The following is a 23,135-nucleotide window of genomic DNA, read 5'->3' on the forward strand; positions in this document are numbered from 1 at the left end:
TTTTTTTTCTCTACTCTCTTTTCTCTACTCTCTTTTCTCTACTCTCTTTTCTCTACTCTCTTTTCTCTACTCTCTTTTCTCTACTCTCTTTTCTCTACTCTCTTTTCTCTACTCTCTTTTCTCTACTTACTTTTCTCTACTCTCTTTTCTCTACTCTCTTTTCTTTACTCTCTTTTCTCTACTCTCTTTTCGCTATTATTTTAAAAAAATAGCTGTTCTTTGGAATTAAACTATTGTGTTTAATTCTACATTACTTGAAAAATGCAATAAACGTTACCAGTTTCATAATATTTCACGAAAAATAGGTGTTATTTCAAATACGGCAGAAACGTCAAATATTCAAACAATAAAATAAATACATAAAGAAATGATATACCCAAATTCATACTGTTACAAATTATTATATTTTTCGAAATTAAAAAGAATAAATATGAGTCTTTCGATAGCGACAAGTTTGAAATTTGTTCCGGTCTTAGTTTCACAAATTTCTTACGGGAACGTTTAGGCAAAATTCTGTTGCGATATAGCACTAAGGGTTTTTTTATCATCTAGATAATATTTTCTAATTATTTTCTCCGACATTTCAAATTTTATTCAATTTTAGTAGCAAAATTCGTCATGATTTTTCTTTGAAGCCATATTAAAGCAACCACTTTCGTTGCAAAACACCACAATGGGTCATTCACTTTTTCAAAAGTTTTTAAAGGAATAATGACTTTAAATAGAATCATTAATGATTTTGGATATCTTGCTTCCATAGTTTTCTGTTCCTATCTACTCTCTTGTATATTCTCTCTCTCTTAGATTGGAACTCATGAATATATCCTCCTCTGTACTGATTCTTCTGTATCCTTTCTCTATCCTTGCTGTCGTACAAGATCTTCATAAATTCTCTTTCCTGAATACACTCTACAGTCTACTGTTATTCTCTTTTTGTTGTTCTCTCTACTTTATTCCCTCTTCTTTAATTTTTTTTCCTAAAGTCTCTCTTCTATAGCTCCTGGCTTTTGTGAATTTGATTAAAATGAGTAGTACGAAGAAGTAGAACTGCATGAGATACCATTGCTGAAGTGAACCAAAAAAAAGGTAATCACTTTCTGTTACTTTGACGTAGCCTGATTTTGAAAAAAAAAATGTTGGCAGCCCTGCTCACAAACATTTTTTCGCGAATATTCTTTCTTCGTTTATTCTCTCTCGCCCTTATGATCTCTCTACTATTTTCTCTCTCTTTACTTTTCCTGTCTTCTCTAAACAAATTCAGAAGAAAAAGAAAAAAAACTCATGCACGAGCTCCCATTTTTCGGCGTTGTACGAAATTTCTACGATTTTTTTTAAACACGGTTTCAATCACTACTCCATCAATTTGTGCGATATCAAAATATATACACATCAATTAGTACAGATTTAGAAAATTCACAATTTTTCGGGATGTCAAAAATTTAAAAGCTTATTTTGACTGAGATGGAGATTCTGAATGAAATACAGATGCATTTAGTTATTCTCGTTCTGTGTTTGATTTTAAGATTCAGAGGATAAATTACCTCTAATGTGAAATTGAAAGATTTTTCTCGAGAAGAAAATTACACAAATTTCCCTTTTGGGTTTTTTGAACGGGAAGTTCAAAAAATTATGTGAATATCACAAAATTAAAACCAAAAGAAATCTTTGATATTTAAAAAAAAATATAAGCCAAAACGTTTTACAACCAAATTTCAAAAAAAGATCAAATCTTTAATGCCAAAAACTCAGGAACGTCCTCTTGTAGTCTTGAGCATGTAAAACATTTGAGATCATCTATTGAGTTGACATCTTTAAAGGCCAAAACTTCACATCAGCAGTTCACTTACCTAATATTGATTTCGTATTCCAATCCCACTACACAAACGAAAAAGATTCCATGACTTGGAGAGTATAGGCAGAAACACAATACAGCGTCGGACGTCGCGTCGCGTCAGCGTCGCGTTGACATTTCATTTTGGGGATACCATTTTCCGTTTGAGCCACCACAATGGTGCGTCGCGTCAATGAAGGCATTGTACTAAAATGCAAAACTTGTTCTAAACAGCAGCGTTCTACAACGTCGACGCTCTGTTTTTGAAAAAATTTAAAATCAGCAGCGTTATAAATATTCCGACTTTGTGTTTTATACAAAGTTTGAAACTAATAAACTCGATTCTCTTATAATCACCCATATTTTCTACTCGATTTAACAAATTTTCGAATTTTATCATTAAGAATGAACATTTCATTGTGCTTTGACACGTTGAGAAAATCAATTTTTGTTTTCGGAGATTTCCATCGATGAAAAATCATAATGTTGTGGAGTTGTAAATGTATACAAATGGATTTTCGGATTGATAGTTTTTCTAAAAACACTCAATGAAATAGTTACATTTATTACTAATCTAATCAACATATTTTTATACATTTTTTCTCAATCTTCCACTTTTTTCGTGTAAAATTAACACCGTGCAATTGAGGAGTTGGGGAGCCTCATAAACATACTCTTCCGTTGAGGTTGGTTGGTTTTGATCCTCACTAACTCACCTAAACACAAGGCTGGCTTAAATTATTCGGTTCGTGCAACAGCTCTATCTTTTGATCGATTCAGATCCTTCCCGCAACTGATCGGCTACATAAGATGCTTGAATTCGACGGACGATTTTATGGAAACCTAAAAGAAACCATATATTTGTAATTTAAAAAACAAATCTGTATTTCAGCACTATTTGAAATACCTTACCTGCTGTATCTCTTATTTTGAATACATTTCACAAGGCCTCCCTTCCGTGGGGCAGCAGCCGTCCTTCAACCAGCGAAAACTTTGATGAAATTGAATTGGGGTTGTTTCGCGACAACAAATCAGAAAGTGGGGCGAAAGCAGCAAACCAAAACAAACTTTCGGTTGCTATGTCTTTCGACGTTGCATTGTGATGCAAAAATCTTCGGTTGCGTCGCGTCAGCGGGCCTTATTCTGCGAGGCGAATGACGTGAAGTGACTTGGTTTTTCAGAGTCACCGTATTCTGGCAGGCGAATGCCGTGACTTGGATGAATTTAGGTGACTTCGAATGAACACGCATGGACTGTCACCGTATTCTCAGAGGCGAATGGCGTGACTCAAGTCGGCGCCAGGTGACTTTTGAAGTCGTAACCTATTTCGATGACGACTTGAAGAAAAACCGAGCAGAGTGTTTTTGGATTTAAGAAAAAATGACTTTATTTTACATATATCTAATGAAATGAAAATCATAATTTATGTAAGAGAAAAAAAAACTTATTATATTTTCAATTTTTTTCAAAAATAGATTCAATGCCGTTTTTTCAACAATCTTTAACTAAATTTGAGATTTGTTTGATAATTCCATGATATTTTTAATTTAATCTAGAAGTGACCGCAAAATTAGATAAAATCATTCTCGATTAAGATATTAAAAATTAATTTCACTCACTTTTTGATTATAATTGAGAAATCGAAAATATTCATATATCAAAGAATCAAATATGAAGAAAACTAATTGCATATTTGGAACAAGCGCCTTGAAATTATTCAGAAATAGCTGTTAAGTTCTTTGCACTTCGGGAGTTAAGTTCTTTGCACTTTGTGATTTTAATGTATTTTAAACTTTATATAATTGGATATGTTAAAAAATTTGATGTACATGTATTTTTTTTTTAATTTTCTAGTTTTTTTTTTTTAATTTGATTAAACAATCTAGAAACTCCGTTCAGGTTTTAAAATACTCATTCAATTTGAGACTGAATAACCAAATCACTAAATAATTGAGGAGTAATTTATTCTCGCTGCTGTGCCATCGTTCTGCTCAGTTGTAAAATTTTCATTTTTGCTGCCTTCGTGAAGGCTCTGCTGGTGCTTATGCTCTGAATCCGATTGAAGAAATATTGAACGGAATCTCTGTTTCCCATCTCTGCTCTATTTCGCAAATCCACACCACAGCACAATTATCACAAACTAGAATTGAATAAAAAAAAGAAAATCATTTTTCGTAATTTTGATCCGTTTGTTAGTCCTACCTGTACATAAAACAAGTATAAGCTGGAGCAAAACAATCGGGTGTATAAATTGCCTCTGTAATTTTATCTGCTTATTTTTCCGCTGCAGGATTCCCTTGTTATTCTTTCTGCCTGAGGCCCGAACTTATTAATAAAAATTATCAAAATTCGAATTGGATCCTGATTTTAAATTTGTTTCAGATGTTGTTATGATTTATGACAGTTCAACGAATGAATCTGAAGAGATTGTTCATGCGGTAGTAGGCGAAGAATGAATGCAGTAGCAAAAGTCAATAAAATACTGAGAGGAGGTGATGCATTTTGTAATACATAAATTTAGCCAAATCAAAACTGAAATATAAGACAATTATTTGTTGTTCAAAAGTGCGTATATCAGCAGGAAAAATTAAAAAATATGCCTTAGAGTACCGGATGAAACGTTATGGTGTTGAAATTTCTCAACAAATTGTACAAAGTTTTTCTCAAAATCGGCTCGATCTGCATTACCTGTTTATAGAACAACGTTGCACAAAAATGATTTCGAATGAACTGCCAATACACTAGTAAACTTGGTAGATTCAGGTACAACATTCCGTCGATTCCATGTGTATTAGGAGGCAATTAAAAATTTATGTAAAATAAATATATTAAGCATTTCAAGACATTTCTCGTTTGTTCTGGACCAGGCAAATCAGGTCAATTATATATATTTTTTTAATCTGGTCAAATCAGGGCTAGATCTGTAAATTAATTTTAACAAAATCCAAAGCGAAAGAAAAACACTGTGAATTGCAGATCAGCGAGAGAAAAACTGCTTAGAACATATAAAATTGATCAATTTTTCCTAAATTTAATGGAGATCTCATAACTATTTAATGTGTTTTAAAAGATTTTAAATTTTTGAAAGACTTCGGTGTACTTCGGGCCCGAGGAAAACCACCCTTTACTCCAGTAAGAGATATACTAGCTGCGATAGCGGTGGATTATATGTTCGAAATATACCTTTATCTATAAGCTATTGATCTTCTTTTATATTTCTTTTTATTTTCATATTTCCTTTTTTTTTACCTGTTCTCTTCAAAAAGTGACGATCTAGACCCAAACACACAATTGTAAACATACCAAACGAGTTTGGCTCCTTAAATCCTCAAGGTATAAGCCGTTTCAAATAAAGACTGAATTTAATCAAGCAGCATATTTGTATCGCAGTTATTACTCAATTATCAAACACAATTATTAATCTTACTCAACAAAACAACTTTTTCATGATGTGATTAAAAATCTTATTTAGGAATAAAAAAATATCAACATGTTTTTTTTTATCCAAAAATCTGCAAAAGTTAGATCAAGTTTTTGAACATCAAATTACGACTTGATTTGAATTCCAAAAATTGTGAATTTTGTGTAGCTTTTGATCTGCCGAACAAAAACTAGTGAATCGATTCTATTCAAATTTTGTGCAACGATTCTTAACTAAGACCTCTACTCTTTCGGTGAGAAAATGGTGTTGATCCAAAACGCCCAGTTCAAATGCGAGCAAAGTTGTGAATAATCTGTGCTACCATAAAAAGGGTTAAGAAGTTAATTTCAGATGGAATAAAGTTATAGGCAATTAACGAATTGCAAAACGACCTTTGCGCCAAAAATGCAAAAGGTCGCATGTGCATTTTTACTCGACCAACTAACCTGATGCTCATAACGAACACATAAATTTCATCTTCATGCATACTTAATGACACATCGATGACAGATCGATAATTTTAATACAAGATTTAAAAATATGCTACGAAACTTCAACACCGATTTTCTCGAATTATCCTGAATTATCAGTATTAATTTTCCAATGCATTGTGAATGTGACGTCATCCAAGAAATTAAATATTACCCTACCTTCTTTAAACGTTCCTAACATGTTTTGACAGTTCGCATGATGAACCCGAAGAAACTGGTTCATTCTTTTGAAACGACCAAATGAACATCAAGCCCCCGAGGCAATGAACCAGTCACCTAAAGTGAGTCGCCTCTCGGAATACCGTGACTATAGTCACGTGACTACGACTAATGTGACTTCGAGTCACTTCATTCGCCTCGCAGAATAAGGCCCAGCGTTTTAGTACTTGACGACGGCGTTGACAGCTGACGCGACGCGACGTTCGACGCTGTATTGTGTTTCTGCCTTATCACTTGGAAAGGAAAAAGTGAAAGGTTGCAAAATTCACTGGTCGGAATTACGAATTTCTTCGCGTGCCACCGAACGATTTATTAGCCTCATCGGGATCAATTCACGCACGAAGCCGTTCGTCGGCGCTCGTTCGTTCTTTAGAGATAGATAAGGCGTTCAATCGAAGTCCGATAAGAAAAAACGAAACAATGCCGGGCTAATCGGTATCGGCGAGTGCGTGTCAAACAATGGTTTCGTACTCCCGATCGTTGTTCGTCGTTTCGAGGAACCCATCCAAAATGGGGCGACCAATTATATTCGTTTACGAGTTCATTTTTTCTCTGTGCCTCTGTTTTGGTTTTTGGTCCGAAATTCGATGAAGTCGTACTCTGAATTTTACACGCTGCTTTCCGGGAGCTAGCAGTAGTAAATATTGTAGAAGGGGGGTTCCCTCGAAGGGAAAATGGAAAATTTATTTTCTCGCCTCGGACCGGCGCGCGATGTCTTTGAGATGTGGATGGTGCTGCTTTTTGCCATTTTCGTTTGGTAAACGGCATATTTCCACGGAACCACAAATTACCGGACCCGGTTGGAGTTGGATTGATGGTTCGCCTCACAGTTGACGGTATTATTTTCGTTGGTTTCGTTAGCTTCAGGGAGAGAGACGACATTGATTTCCGTTGCCCGGATTCGTTTTCTGCGAACGAACGGAACACGACAAAGCGCCGTTTCGAAGTTTATGGGTTGCCGGGTACCTAATCGGTGGTGTAGGAGCTGCATTATTGTCCACAGCACAGCCGAACCGGACCGGTGCTTCCGAAGAATTGAGGTTAATTTACAAGATCTATTTAAGTGCTGCGGCTTGGTCGTTTAGGGAAAGATGCTCAATCGAGAAGATTTTCCGATTCGGTAGATAAAGTGGTCAACGATTACGATCGACCGAGCGAGCGAGGAGAATCATCTTCCAATCGGATGCCGGTTTCTTCCCTTTTGAATTGTCAAGTCCGGCATCCAATGGACGATGTAAATGGCAACTGATGCAACTGACGCTTGCTTGTCTGCCAAGGAAAATGTTGGGATGATATAAAATTTAATTTCCTCTTCTACCGATGCACCAAACGGAAAGAAGCATGTGGGGAGATGCAAGTGCATCGGTTGATTGAACCAAGGGACATTTACGGATGAAACGATTCCGATGGACACTTTTGTTGAACCACATCGAATACCTCTGCATTGCATAGCCAGCAGAACTTTGCGGTTTGGAGACCAATCAGCCGTTCTAGTCCTATTCTGAGAAAAATATCCCCAGTGAAACGATCCGTCCCTCAGAAAAGTTCTCGAATAGGAAAAAATACATTCCAGAAATGGCGTAAAACGTTTTTTGAGATAATCTGAATTGCATCTGATACAGGATACTCTACAAACAATCATAGGGCTATAAACTGGCTCAAAAATGACTTTACCCTCTTAAACCAAGCTCTATTTACGAGAAAATATTCTTACAATTGCTCAATCACCGTTCCAGACATTCCGAGCTAAGAATTTGAACCAATCTAACGAGCACTACACAAGAGTCCAGCAGCTCAAACCGTTCGCTTAGCCAATATGGTCAGCTCCGTTTCTCCGCCTCCACCCACACCCCTCTAGGTTCCAGTTTGGCTGACCATAAATACAAGCTGCTTTACTACACAACAACAAACTCCCTACAGAGCGTGAAGCGATTCCCGTTATTAGCATTGTAACACAATTTTCTTGTTGTTGCCGTTTTCCCCTCGCTCTTCCTGCTTAAGAGCAATAAGAACGACTAAGCGTTTAAAACGAGCTTGTTTCAATTATCTATACAGAGCAGTTTGTATTCGATTTACTGTAATTAGATTTTTTTAAGAGCGACAATATAGAGACAAGATTGGAAAACTTCTTGGCTATAGTCATTTGATCCTAATTCGTGTCGTTCAACTTTTGACGTTTGAGTATCGGCTGCTGATTCTGCTTTGAAATTTTAATATTTTTACATTTGAACACTTTCAGCATTTTTCATTTTTTAATTTCTGCAATTTAAACTTTTCATCTTAACATTTTGACAATTTGACTTTTCAACATTTTTACATTTTTACATTTTTACATTTTTACATTTTTACATGTTTACATTTTTACATTTATACATTTTTACATTTTAACACAATAACATTTTAACATTTTTACAATTTTAAATTTTTACATTTTTACAATATAACATTTATACGTCTTTACATTTTCACATTTTTACATTTTTACATTTCTACTTTTTTACATTGTTACATTTTTACAATTTAACATTTTTACATTTTTATATTTTTAAATTTTGACATTTTGACATCTTTACATGTTTACATTTTTACATTTTTACATTTTCACATATTTAAATTTTTACATTTTTACATTTTTACATTTTTACATTTTTAAAATTTTTACACTTTTACATTTTTACATTTTTACATTTTTACATTTGAAATTTTAAAATTTTTACATTTTCACATGTTTACATTTTTACATTTTTACATGTTTACATTTTTACATTATTACATTTTTATATTTTTACATTTTTACATTTTTCATTTTTACATTTTTACATTTTTACATTTTTACATTTTCACATTTTTACATTTTTACATTTTTACATTTTTACATTTTTACATTTTTACATTTTTACATTTTTACATTTTTACATTTTTACATTTTTACATTTTTACATTTTTACATTTTTACATTTTTACATTTTTACATTTTTACATTTTTACATTTTTACATTTTTACATTTTTACATTTTTACATTTTTACATTTTTACATTTTTACATTTTTACATTTTTACACTTTTACATTGTAACATTTTTACTTTTTGTACATATTTTACATTTTTTTTTGCATTTTTACATTTTTGCACTTTAACATTTTTACATTTTTTCAATTTTAAATTGTGACATTTTGAAATTTTTCAATTTTGACATTTTCATAATTTGAAATTTTTCAATTTTGACATTTTCACATTTTGACATTTTGACATTTCGGCATTTTGACATTTATACATTTTTACATATTAAAACTTTTACATTTTTACATTTTTGCATTTTTACATTTTTACATTTTTACTTTATTACATAATTACATTTTTACATATTAAAATTTTTACATTTTTGCATTTTTACATTTTTACATTTTTACATAATTACATTTTTAGATTTTTACATTTTTACATTTTCTCATTTTAACGTTTTAACATTTTTACATTTTCACATTTTTACATTTTTACATATTAATATATTTACATATTAACATTTTTACATTTTCACATTTTTATATTTTTACATGTTTACATATTTACATATTTACGTTTATACATTTTAACATTTCTACATTTTTTCCGTTTTTACATTTTTACATTTTTACATTTCTACATTTCTACATTTTAACATTTTTACATTTTTACATTTTTACATTTTCACATTTTTACATTTTTACATTTTTACATTTTTACATTTTTACATTTTTGCATTTTTACATTTTTACATTTTTACACTTTTACATTGTAACATTTTTACTTTTTGTACATATTTTACATTTTTTTTTGCATTTTAACATTTTTACATTTTTTCAATTTTAAATTGTGACATTTTGAAATTTTTCAATTTTGACATTTTCATAATTTGAAATTTTTCAATTTTGACATTTTCACATTTTGACATTTTGACATTTCGGCATTTTGACATTTATACATTTTTACATATTAAAACTTTTACATTTTTACATTTTTGCATTTTTACATTTTTACTTTATTACATAATTACATTTTTACATTTTTACATATTAAAATTTTTACATTTTTGCATTTTTACATTTTTACATTTTTACATAATTACATTTTTAGATTTTTACATTTTTACATTTTCTCATTTTAACGTTTTAACATTTTTACATTTTCACATTTTTACATTTTTACATATTAATATATTTACATACTAACATTTTTACATTTTTACATGTTTACATATTTACATATTTACGTTTATACATTTTAACATTTCTACATTTTTTTCGTTTTTACATTTTTACATTTTTACATTTCTACATTTTAACATTTTTACATTTTCACATTTTAATATTTTTACATTTTTACATTTTTACATTTTTACATTTTCTCATTTTTACATTTTTACATTTGAACGTTTTTTATTTTTACATTTTTCATTTTTACATTTTTCACTTTTACATTTTTACCTTTTAACAATTTGACATGTTAACATTTTTACAATTTAACAGTTTTACAACTTTTTCAGTTTCAGTTTTTTACAGTTATTTTACAGCTGTATCTACACTTTTTACAGTTGTATCTACACAATTTTACAGTTAAAATTACATAATTTTTCATTTATGTTTTAACATCTTCATAGTTCTTTGTTTACTAAAAGATTTGAAGTCCAAATTTCTTTTCCTAATTGACTCTTAGCTCTCGACTCTCAATTTTCAACTCTCAACTTTCAACCCTCGACTCTAAATTCTCGGCTTCCAAACTCTGACTCTCAATTTCGACTTACAATTCTAGTCTCTCAATAATCGAATCTCAAATTTTTACTCCTAATTCTTGACTTTATTTTCGACTCTCAGCTTTCAATCTGAATTCACGATTTTCAATTTTCGACTCTTCACTTGTTATTCTCGAGTTGCAGTTTCTGATTGTTAGTTTTCGACTTTCAATTGTCGACTTACAATTTTTGACTTCCAATTCTCGACTCCCGAATCTTAACTATCGACTCTTGACGCGCAATTCCCAAATATCCTATTTCGTCTTTCATTTCGATTATAAACTATGGGTTTTCAAATTTGATTTTACTTTTTGAATTATAATTATGATTTTCTGAATGTTCTCGCTCGATGAAAGCGTTGAAAATGCCATTAAAATTCGTTTCAAAAGGGGTTTTGCAAAAATTAATCTTCGCAAACAGGAGACTTTGAATGATATTTTAATCCAATCAGCGAAACATAAAAAGCGCTCATCACTCAATGAAAACTGCTCCACAAAGAGCTCCATCCATTCGGTTCAGCTTTCAGTCCCACCCACCCAGGTCGCTTCGTTCCGTTCCGGGAATAATTCAGTTTCGGTTTTTCATTTCCCATCGGGGCCGAGAGCACAACAACACAACAAAACGGGAGAAAATGACAGGGACCCGTTGGTTTTTATTTTTTGTTTTTGTTTTTGCCATCCCGCGAAGTTGGTCTCGGTCATCGCGACTTGACGCGAGAAAAGAAAAGTGTAACGGACAGGGCAAATGTTCTCACAAAAGTAGCAGAAGCAGCAGTAAATACACTTTCATAGCATCAACCGGCACCGGCTAAATGATGGCTCTTTGATCTGGTGATGGATAAAAGAATTATGAGTATTTTTTTTTTTTTGCTCTCTTTGAACAGTTTCCACCATTCAGTGGTTTTCCGTTGGAAAACTAACAACAATGGTGCGGGTTTCTTGAATGTTCAAATGAAAGACAACGGGACATTTTCCGAAGTTGTTTGAAAATTTGTCAAAGTAGTTGATATTTATCTCAGTATTCACAGTATTCTCAACTCTATACTCCATTTGAATTTTAACGTAACGCTTTTTTACATTTTTTCATTCTTATATTTTTACTTTATTACATTTTTGCATTTTTACATTTTCACATTTTAACATTTTGACATTTTTTCAATTTTACTTTATTACATTTTTGCATTTTTACGTTTTTAACATTTTTACATTTTTACACTTTTACACTTTTACATTTTTACATTTTCGCATTTTCACATTTTTATATTTTTAAATTTTTTACATTTTAAAATTTTTACATTTTTCCATTTTTAAATTTTAACATTTTAAGATTTTTACATTCTTACATTTTAACATTTTTACATTTTTACATTTTTACCTTTTTACAGTAGTACATTTTTACATTTTTACATTTTGCCATTTTTACAGTTTTACATTTTGACATTTTTAAATTTTTACATTTATACATATTTGGTATTTTTACATTTTTACATTTTAACATTATTACATTTTTACATTTTTACATTGTTACATTTTTACATTTCTACGTTTACATTTTTACAATTGTACATTTTTAACTTTTTACATTTAGCCAGTTTTACATTTAGACATTTTTACATTTTCACATTTTTACATTTAATTTTTTTTATTTTTACACTGTTACATTTTTTAATTTTTACGTTTACATTTTTACATTTTACATTTTTACAATTGTACATTTTTAACTTTTTACATTTAGCCAGTTTTACATTTAGACATTTTCACATTTTTACATTTAATTTTTTTATTTTTACACTGTTACATTTTTTAATTTTTACGTTTACATTTTTACATTTTACATTTTTACAATTGTACATTTTTAACTTTTTACATTTAGCCAGTTTTACATTTAGACATTTTTACATTTTCACATTTTTACATGTAATTTTTTTATTTTTACACTGTTACATTTTTTAATTTTTACGTTGTTAAATTTTCGCATTGTTACATTTTTACATTTTTATAAACTTTTTCCGAGTTTGATTGAAAATTTGTTAAAGTTGTTGAAATATTGCCAAGTATTCAAAGTTCTCTCGACTCTTGACTCCAGACATTTGAGTTTCGACATTATACCCTCTCTCGAGTCTCGACTCCGACTATGGACCCTAGAATCTTGACTTAACTATCGATTCTCGACTCTTGAATGTCGACTCTTCACTTTCGACTATCGATACTCGAATTTCGACTCTCGACTCTTGAATCTTGACTCTCAATTGTTGACTCTCGACTTTCGATTCTCGTTTCTCGACTTTCAATTTTCAACACTCATCTGAACTCTGGACTTCTGACTCTCGACTATTTACTCTTGACTCTCGACCCTCGACCCTTGACTCTCGACTCTCTTTTATCTTTTCTCAACACTCGACTCTTGACTCACTTTTCACGACTTCCGACTCTAGACTCTTGACTGTCGATTCTCAACCCTCGAATCTTAACTCTAGACCCATAGCTCTACACTACGGACTCTCGACTCTTGTTTTTTGACTCTAGACTACAAATTTTCGAATATTGACTCCAGACTCTCGTCTCTTAACTCCAGACTCTCGAATTTCGATTCTAGACTTCTGACTCTCGACTCTCAACTTTCGACTTTCGACTATCGACTCTCGACTCTTCACTCCAGCTTTTCGACTATCGACTCTCGGCTCTTCACTTCAGATTTTTGACTCTCGACTCTAAACTCTTTGCTCTAGACCCCTGGCTCTAGACTACCGACTCTCGACGCTCGTCTCTTGACTCTAGACTTTAAACTCTAAATTCTTGAATCTTGACTCTGGACGCTCAACTCTTGACTTATGACTTACGATTCCAAACTCTCGACTCTGGACATTCGACTCTAGAATATTGATTTTTGACATACGACACTCGACTCTCAACTCTTGACTTTTGAATATCGACTCTGAACTCTTAAATCTAGACTCAACACTCTACACTCTACACTTTCGACTCTTGCCTCTAGACTCTCGATTCTCAACTCTAAATTCTGGACTCTTGACTCTTGATTCTTGACTCTCGACTTCGACTCTCAACTCTAAACTCTCGACTCTTAACTCTCGAGTCTTGACTCTCGACTCTTAATGACCCTCGACTCACAATTAATAGCTGTCGATATTCATGACTCATTTCGACTCATGACTCGTAACTCTCGACTCTTCACTCTTGATGCTCAACTCTAAATTATTGACTCTCGATTTTGACTCTCGACTGTCGACTGTCGACTTTTAACTCGCGAGTGTAGACTCTTGACTCTAGAGTCATTTAAGTTTAGACTCTCGAACCTAATTCTTCACTCTTGACTCACGACTCTCAATGACCCTCGACTTACAATTAACATCTGTCGACTTTCAATTCCCATCTCTTGACTCGTAACTCTCGACTGTTCACTCTCGATGGTCGACTCTTAATTGTCGACTCTAGACTTTGACTCTCTGATCTCGACTCTCGACTTTTGAAACTCGACTCTCATTTTTCGACTCTAGGCTATCGACACTTGAATCTCCACTCTCGACTCTCGAATCTTGTTATTCGACTTTCGAGTCTCGAATCTTGACATTCGACTTTCGAGTTTCGAATTTCGACTCTCGACTTTCAACTTTCAACTTTTAACTCTCAATTCTAGATTTCTGGCTCTAGACTGCTGACTCTCGACTCTTGTCTTTTTACTCTAGGCTCTAGACTTTTGATTCTTGAATCATGAATGTAGACTCTCGATTCCTGACTCTAGACCCCTGGCTCTAGACTGTCGATTATAAACGCTTGCCTCTAAACTCTAAACTCTTGAATCTCGACTCTCGACTTGAGACTCTAAACTCTCGACTCAGGACTGACTCTCGAATCTCGATTTTAGGCTTTTGAATCTCGTCATTCAACTCTCGACTATCGACATTCAACTCATAACTCTAGAATCTTGACTCTTGACTTTCGACTCTCGACTATCGACTCTCGACTCATAACTATAAACTCTCTAGAGTCATTTAAGTTTAGACTCTCGAACCTAACTCTTGACTCTTGACTTACGACTCTCAATGGCCTTGGAATGGAACTTGCAATTAACAACTGTCGACTTTCAACTCCCATCTCTTGACTCGTAACTCTCGGCACTTCACTCCCGATGCCCGACTCTTAATTATTGACTCTAGACTTTGACTCTCGGATCTCCACTCTCGACCTTTGAAACTTGACTCTCATTTCTTGACTCTTAATTATCGACACTTTAATCTCGACTCTCGATTCTACTCTCGACTCTCGAATCTTGACTTAAAACTTTTGAGTCTCGCATTTCGACTCTCGACTTTCAACTCTCGACTTTTAACTCTCAACTCTAGACTTCTGGCTCTAGACTGCTGACTCGACTCTTGTCTTTTGACTCTAGACTCTAGACTCTTGATTCTTGAATCTTGAATGTAGACTCTCGAATCTTGACTCTTGATCCCTGGCTCTAGACTGTCGATTCTCGACACTTGAATCTAGACTCTAAACACTAAACTCTTGAATCTCGACTCTTAACTTTCGACTCTAAACTCTCGACTCAGGACTGACTCTCGAATCTCGAATTAAGGCTTTCGAATCTCGACTCTCAATTCTCGACTATGGACAATCAACTCTTAACTCTAGATTCTTGACTCTTGACTTTCGACTCTCGACTATCGACTCTCGACTCACAGCTCTAAACTCTCGACTCTTGACTCGTGAGGCGTTTAAGTTTAGACTCTCAAACCTAACTCTTGACTCTTGACTTACGACTCTCAATGGCCGTCGACTTGCAACTAACAGCTGTCGACTTTCAACTCTTGACTCGTAACTCTCGACTCTGCACTCTCGATGCTCGACTCTTAATTATTGACTCTCGACTTCGACTCTCGGATCTCGACTTTTGAAATTCAACTCTAAACTATCGACACTTTAATCTCGACTCCACTCTCGACTCTCGACTTTCGAGTCTCGAATTAAGACTCTCGACTTTCAACTTTAGACTCTTGCATCTTCACTCTTGACTCTTGAAACCTGACCCTCGAAATTTGACTCTCGACTTTCGGCGCTCTACTCTCGACTATTAGTTTTGATTCCAAAATCTGTATTCTTGATGCTCGAGCTCGACTCTTAATCCTTGACTTTCAACTCTTAATCGTAGGAATATAACTCAATCTTCTTAACATCACATCTTTAAAAATGCTCCCCATGTTCGATTTCGATTGAATTTGACGTGAATCGACAGCAAAAAAAAAGACACAAAATGACACGTGTCGTATGTTGTTCTTTCTCGACAACATCAAATACAAAAAAAAAGATTGAAAAAAAATTCTTCATCCATTCCATCTCCATCTAAAAGAAACATTAATATCCTGCTTGGAACGAATGATAACATTCCTCAAGTTCGTCATTGTCGAGAATCGAAAAACTTTCTCTAAGCACACGTGCTCAGCAAAATTCGAAAAAAATGTAACCTACAAAATTGCAACCCCCTTAAAATGTTGACTGAGTAAGACTTCCTCCCACACCGTTTTTCCTCAATTTTTGTTGTTGTGGGTAAATTTTCATATTCATTCCGAGGGCGGGATTCCGAAAATTTATTCGAGCACGAAAGCACGAATTACTGGTGACACAATTTCGGGGAAATAGCAATGTTTTTCCAGGTTCCGTGTCGAAGCCTTCATACAAGATTCCTTCCGGAAATTCGTACAACAACCTACATCCCCTGAAGAAGAAAATTTCAATTCAAATGAGTGTTTTCCCGCAAATTGCGCCGGGGAAGATGTTTCCCGATTACTCGGATGCACCTGCTTATGTGTCTGGAGAAAGATGTGTGAAAACTCACCTCTCGTTTCACATGATTCGGTTTCGGAAGGGAAACTGGGAAGACTTCATTACATACCTGAAAATCAGAGGGAGAAAAACACTTAATTAGATCTCGTTTTCGGGAAAAAATGTGTTCTGAATGTGTAACGATTTGTCTTGATAAAATTTTTGTCTTTGTAAATTTTGATTCAGTTGGACTTGTTTAGATACATTCGATAAATTTTAATACAATTTGATTCAATGAAGTTCATTTCGATTCATTTTGATTCATATTAGCTGAATCTAGGTTTTCAAATCTAACACTAAGAATTTAGATTCATATTTCAGATTCTAAATCAAATAGATAAAAAAAAATCATCAACATCAATCTTTTTATAAATTCTTTTTATCATTGTATTTTTTCTGTTCTCTTTTCCTTTTACTTCTTACTATTCCCAACAGTTCTCATTTCCTATTTTCCATTTTTTTTTCCATCTCTCATTTCTCTTTTCTCCTATCTCATTTGTCAATTCCGATTTTCATTTCTCATTTCTTATTTCCCATTTCCCATTTCTCATTTCTCAATTTAAATTTCTCATTTCTCTATTTTCATTCCTTATTTCTCCTTTCTCAATTCTCATTTTTGAATTTTCACTTCTGATTTCTCTTCTCATTTCTCATATCTAATTATTCATTTCTCATATCTAATTTTTCATTTCTCATATCTAATTATTCATTTCTCATATCTAATTTTTCATTTCTTATTTTTCAGTTCTCATTTCTCATTTCCCATTTTTCGTTTCTCGTTTCTCATATCTCATTTTTCATTTCTCGAATCTCGTTTCTCATTTCTCAGTTCCAAAATCTCAATTTTCATTTTTCATTTCTGATTTCTCATTTCTCATTTTTCATTTCTCATTCCCCATTTTTCATTTCTCTTTTCTGATTTATCTTCTCATTTCACCGTTCTCATTTTTCATTTCTCATTTCTCATTTCTCATATATCATTTCTCATTTCTCATTCCTTATTTCTCATTTTTAAATTCTCATTTTTCATTTCTCATTTCTTATTACTCGTTTCTCATTTCATATACCCAATTTCTCATTTCTCATTTCTTATTTCTCATTCCCCATTTTTCATTTCTCATTTCTGATTTATCTTCTTATTTCTCATTTCTCATTTCTTATGTCTCGTTTCTCATATCTCATTTCTAATTCCTTATTTCTCATATTTCAATTTTCATTTTTCATTTCTCATTTCTAAATAATCGTTTCTCATTTCATATACCCAATTTCTCATTTCTCATTTCCTATTTCTGATTTTTTATTTCTCATTTCTTATTCCTCATTTCTCTCTTCTCATTTATCATTTCTTATTTCTCATTTCTCATTTTTAATCTCTAATTTTATGTTTCTCAATTTCTCATTTCTCATTTTCATTTCTTATTTCTTATTTTTTATTTCACATTTCACATTTCTCATTCCTCATTTCTAGTGTATCGAATCTCATTTTTCATTTCTCAATTCTCATTTCTCATTTTTTGTTCCTCATTTCTCATATCTCATATTTCATTTTTCGTTTCTCATTACTCATTTCCAATTCCTCATTTCTATTTTCTCATTTCTCAATTCTTGTTTCTAATTTCTCATTTTTATTTCTAATTTTTCATTTTTTAATTCTCTTTTCTCATTTATTTTTTCTCTTTTCTCACTTATCATTTTTCATTACTCATTCCTTACTTCTCATTTTTCATTTCTGATTTCCCTTCTAATTTCTCATTTTTGATTTCTAATTTTTCAATTCTCATTTCTCATTTCTGCTTTCTTTTCTCATTTCTCAGTTCTCATTTCTTATTTCTTATTTCTCATTTCTTATTTGTCATATTATCTAATTTTTCTTTCCTCAGTTCTCCATTTTCATTTTTCGTTTCTCATTTCTCATATCTCATTTTCCATTTCTCTTTTCTCATTTCTCGTTTCTCATTTCTCATTATTCTTTTCTCATTTCTATTTTTTTCATTTCATTTCTCATTCTTCATTTCTAAATTATAATTTTTCATTTCTCATATTTCTCATATTTCTTTTCAGATTTCTCATTTCTCATTTCTCATTTCTCATTTCTCATTTCACATTTCACATTTCTCATTTCTCATTTCTTTTTCCTCATTTCTCATTTCTCATTTTTTATTTTTCATTTCTCATTTCTAAATAACAATTTCTCCTTTCTTATTTCTCATTTCTCATTTCAAGTTTTTATTTCTCATTTCTCAGTTTTCATTTCTCATTTCTCATTTTTCATTGCTAATTTTTTATATCTTATTTCTCGTTTCTCATTTCTCATTCCTCATTTCTTGTTGCTTGCTTCGTTTTTCTTTTATTTATTCATTATTCTAATTTTTTATTGCTCATTTTCAGTCTTTCAATTCTCATATCTCTTTTCTCATATCTCTTTTCTCATTTCTCTCTTCTCATTTCTCTCTTCTCATTTCTCTCTTCTCATTTCTGTTTTCTCTCCTAAATATCGATTTTCATATCCTGTTTCTCATTTTTCACTTCTTATTTTTGATGTTTCGTTTCTTATATCTTAATTTTCAATTCTCGTTTGAAATGTTTCTTTTATTTATTTTCGCTTCTCATTTTTTATTGCTTCTTTTTTTGTTTCGTTGCTTATTTATTACTCTTGTTTTTTTATTTGTGATTTTACTTTTGACATTTTTAATTTCTTATTTGAAATAACATTGCATCCTTAATTGTTTTTTTTATTTATTTATTTTTATTTAATCTTCTTTTTTAGTGAACCTCAGTCAAAACAATCAGCTCTATTTCAAATTTTTGTTAAAAAAAAGCTTTATCGAAACTCCAATTGCTTACTTAAAGATTGTCAGCTTGTTTTTTTATTTGTGATTTAACTTTTCACATTTTTAATTTCTTATTTGAACTAACATTGCATCCTTATTTGTTTTTTATTTATTTATTTTTTTCAATCTTCTTTATTTTGTGAACCTCAGTCAAAACAATCATCTCTTTTCAAACTTTTGACGAATAAAACCTTTTCGAAACTCCAATTGCTTTCTCAACGACTCCGTCAATGGTCGCCATCATTTATTTTTAAAATGTAGAGCGATTCGAAGATTGATTTCCCGTGAAACCGAAAACCGGCCCATTAATTTCTTTTTCAATATTGAGGGGTTTCATCACCAACAATCGGTGGTAATCGGGGTTGCACAACTCGCATTGCATTTCCTATACGTTTCCATCTAAAAAGTAAAACTAATGACAAAACAAAATCACAAAAAAAGACCGAATTAAACACGAAAACACCCATCCATCAGTCAAGTCAAGTGGAGTTTGACGATGATGAGGGGGCGCCCTCTTGAATCAAAGTCAGATAAAAGTCCATAAACTAAATAATAATAACCGCACCGGAGTACCTTTTTACGGTTCATTTTGCTTCTGGCGTTCGGAATGCATCCAACTTTTTGTTTCGAAGGGCTCCTAGCTTAAGGGCTCTGAAATGGGGGAGATTGATTAAGTGGAATAGTACCAGACAGGGGAAAAATACCTCCACTAGATTTGTTAATGAGTTAGTCGTAAAGCAAGTGGAGGTTTGGCTGCATAATATGCGTTTATTGTGGTTCTTTTTCGCCTCGGGTGATTTCTTCCGTTTGGATTAGTTTTTGCTACAGAAAAGATAAACAATAGACATATCGTTGGAACAAGTTCCGTTAATTTTGAAAGTCCACTCTGATCAAGAAGCTTTTAAACAGCTAGTTTGCTGTATAAAATCTATTTAGGTAAAAAATTGCAAACGTTTTGATGAAATTTGCGGAGCTTTTCGCAAACAAATCTGAAAACGAGAACCCATCAAACGTTAAAGTGATTAACCTGCTTTTCTTTGGTGGAAAATGCAATAATTCTTGCTGATTTCGAAACCAAACAACAGATGGCACTCCTCGGTTGAGCGCAGGAATAAATCAGGTCCCGCTCCCCCTTTTTTCTTCTGTCTCCATTTATCGATGGTTGGAAATTGATTCACCATTCAACAACGAGAAATTTATGTATTTTTTCCTTCTCATTAATTGAGCGATTTCCATTAACGATTCCGTTTTATTTATTCTTTCCTTTTTCTTTTTTTTCAGGTTCTGAATCCCACCATCGGACAAGCTGTTAACAATGTTCATGGCTGCTTGAAATTTTTTATGGTAAGTTAGCTTTTTTTATTGTTAAATTTAAGAAAATTAAAACACCTGTTGGCTTTTTCATCGATTAGGATTTTCACATCCCACCCACACCCACATCAGCAAAACGATCTCGTTAAAACCAAACAAATCAAATAAATCAGCATCGGAAATGATACAGCCAAAATCAAACAAATCCTCCACGGAACGAAGGAATTTGGAAGGTTTTTTTTTGTCTGAGCTCCATCCGGTGAAGTACCGGTACATTTATACCAAATTTTTCACAGACTGACTTTGATTCACATTCTATGTATTTAAAAAAAAATTCTGACAACATTGTTAAACATTTTTGAGTTTTTTTAAACTAATGAATGAATGTTATTGAGCATTTTTTTCAAACGCCGAAAGTTGACGTTCTGTGAGAGAATTATTTAAAAAAATTAAATTTGAAATTTTCAAAAAAAAAAAATTAACAGTGTTGCCAATTTCGTTTTTGTAAATTAAAACTTTTTTAAACAAAATTAAAATGCAGTCATTCTAGCACCCATACGCACTCCCACGCTTGAATCAAAAGTTCAGAAGACGGTGCCCTTTTTTGTTTTTCTCTCTCAAGATTTCCCTTAAATGATTAACTTTTATATACATACGGGATGTAATGTTTGAGATTTTTCGCTTCTCGCGGATGTTCAATCATCGGGCGGGATGCTCACTTTTCGGGGACCAACTTACTTCCATTGCGGTTTACGACGAGGCAAAACAGCAAGCTGAGGTTAAGGTTTGTTTGGTTTTAACTCGTGTTGGTATTTTTTCTGTTTTTTTTTTCTCATTTTCTTTCCTGTGCCTCTCTGGTGAGGAAATAAAATAAAATAAATGTAGCATCTTTCCGGCACCGTCAGCGACGACAAAGACGACGCGACGTTAGCACCATTAGCTGCTTAAACATCCGGTCCCTTCCGGGAGTTGGTTTTTGGTTAGAATGGAAAAGAAAAGTGCAACTGAATACCGGCAACCTTATTTGCTGCAACAAACAAGGAATCGTTAAAAAAATTTTTTTTTGATTTTTGAGTTTTTATAAACTTTTAAAAAGGTTAATCAAAATTAAAGATCTGTCCCCTCAAATTTATTTAAAAATATTCATGTTTTTATTTTGTTCATTTTCAATCCAAGCATTGAAACTTGTATTACAAACAGAAGGTTTTTAAGAGTAGGAATCCGAGTTAATCAATTATGAAATCTAGAACTCAAATTATCACAAAATAATTGAATTATCGAAAACTTAATTTGGGCATGATTGATTGATTTTATTTAATTCAAGTTCCAATTTGAATTTCATAAAAATCTTATTTTTTATTAATCATTCTATTTTTGAAATTAAAAATACGTGAATTTATTATTTTTATGTAATTCTATTTATCATATTCCTTATTTTTTGTATTTTTATAGTATTTTCAAAAATAATTCTTAATTTTTGTCCTTTTAATTTACATGTTCTTCATTTTGGTGTATTTAATTTATTTTTGACAGTTGTTTACAACTTTTTTAATTTTTCTTTATTTTAGTAGATTCTATTATGCATTTTCATGTATTCTATGTATTTTTTTTTAATTTTTTATCAGGTTTTCTAAATTTTTCCAGTTTTCCATTTTTTTTAAATTGTTTTAAGGTTCGTTTTAACATTTTTTTATGATTTTTTATTTTTTTCATTTTACAGATTTCTCTAAACTTTTTAATTGATTCATCTTTCTAATTCATTATATTTATTTGATTCTTTTACTTTCCCTTTTTCTCTTTAAATTGTTTTTTTTTCCTTTTTTCAATTTTATCTTTTTTTTCCTATTTTAATTTTAATTTTACTTTTTGGTTTTTATTTTACTTTTCCCTTATTTGATATTTTTGAATAAATAATTATTTTTGGTACTTTTTCTAATTTATTTTTATTTTTTGTTTATTTTTTTCTTTAATTTTTTATTCTCTAACTTATTTTTCTTCATCTTTTTTGTTATGTTTTTCTTATTTTTTTTATTTTTCTTCAATGTTGTTTAATTTTTCTTTATTTTTCATTATTTTTTCTTAATTTTTTTCTTCTTTTTTTTTGTTTATTTTTACTTAATTTTTTCTTCATTTTTTATATTTTTTTTATTTTTTATCCTATTTTTTCTTAATTTTTTTTTATTTTTCAGTATTTTTTTTCTTAACTTTTTATTATTTTGTCTTAATTTTTTTTATTTTTTCTTAAATTTTTTTATTTTTTCTTTATTTGTTTTATTTTTTCTTATTTTTTTTTAGTTTTTTTCTTCAATTTTTCTTCAATTTTTTTATTTTTTCTTCATTTTTTTCTATTTTTTTCCATTTTTTTTATTTTTTCTTAAATTTTTTTATTTTTTCTTAAATTTTTTTTTTCGATTTTTTTTTATTTT

At 31.5% G+C, this 23,135-nt stretch overlaps 2 protein-coding genes across 10 annotated transcripts in view; one reads left to right on the plus strand and one right to left on the minus strand.

Moving 5' to 3' along the window:
• The window catches only part of LOC129740585 (cation-independent mannose-6-phosphate receptor), a 431,652-nt gene that overhangs the window by 285,537 nt on the left and 122,980 nt on the right, over positions 1-23,135 (minus strand). The gene's annotated exons all lie outside the window — the stretch shown is intronic.
• LOC129740582 (protein toll-like) overlaps positions 1-23,135 on the plus strand; it is a 196,206-nt gene that overhangs the window by 100,769 nt on the left and 72,302 nt on the right. For all 3 annotated transcript variants that reach the window (XM_055732277.1, XM_055732279.1, XM_055732278.1), the window contains one exon: positions 20,680-20,742. The gene's annotated coding sequence lies outside the window, so the exon portion shown is untranslated. The remainder of the gene's footprint in view (positions 1-20,679; positions 20,743-23,135) is intronic.

This window comes from Uranotaenia lowii, chromosome 1, assembly GCF_029784155.1.
Source record: "Uranotaenia lowii strain MFRU-FL chromosome 1, ASM2978415v1, whole genome shotgun sequence".
NCBI lineage: Eukaryota > Metazoa > Arthropoda > Insecta > Diptera > Culicidae > Uranotaenia > Uranotaenia lowii.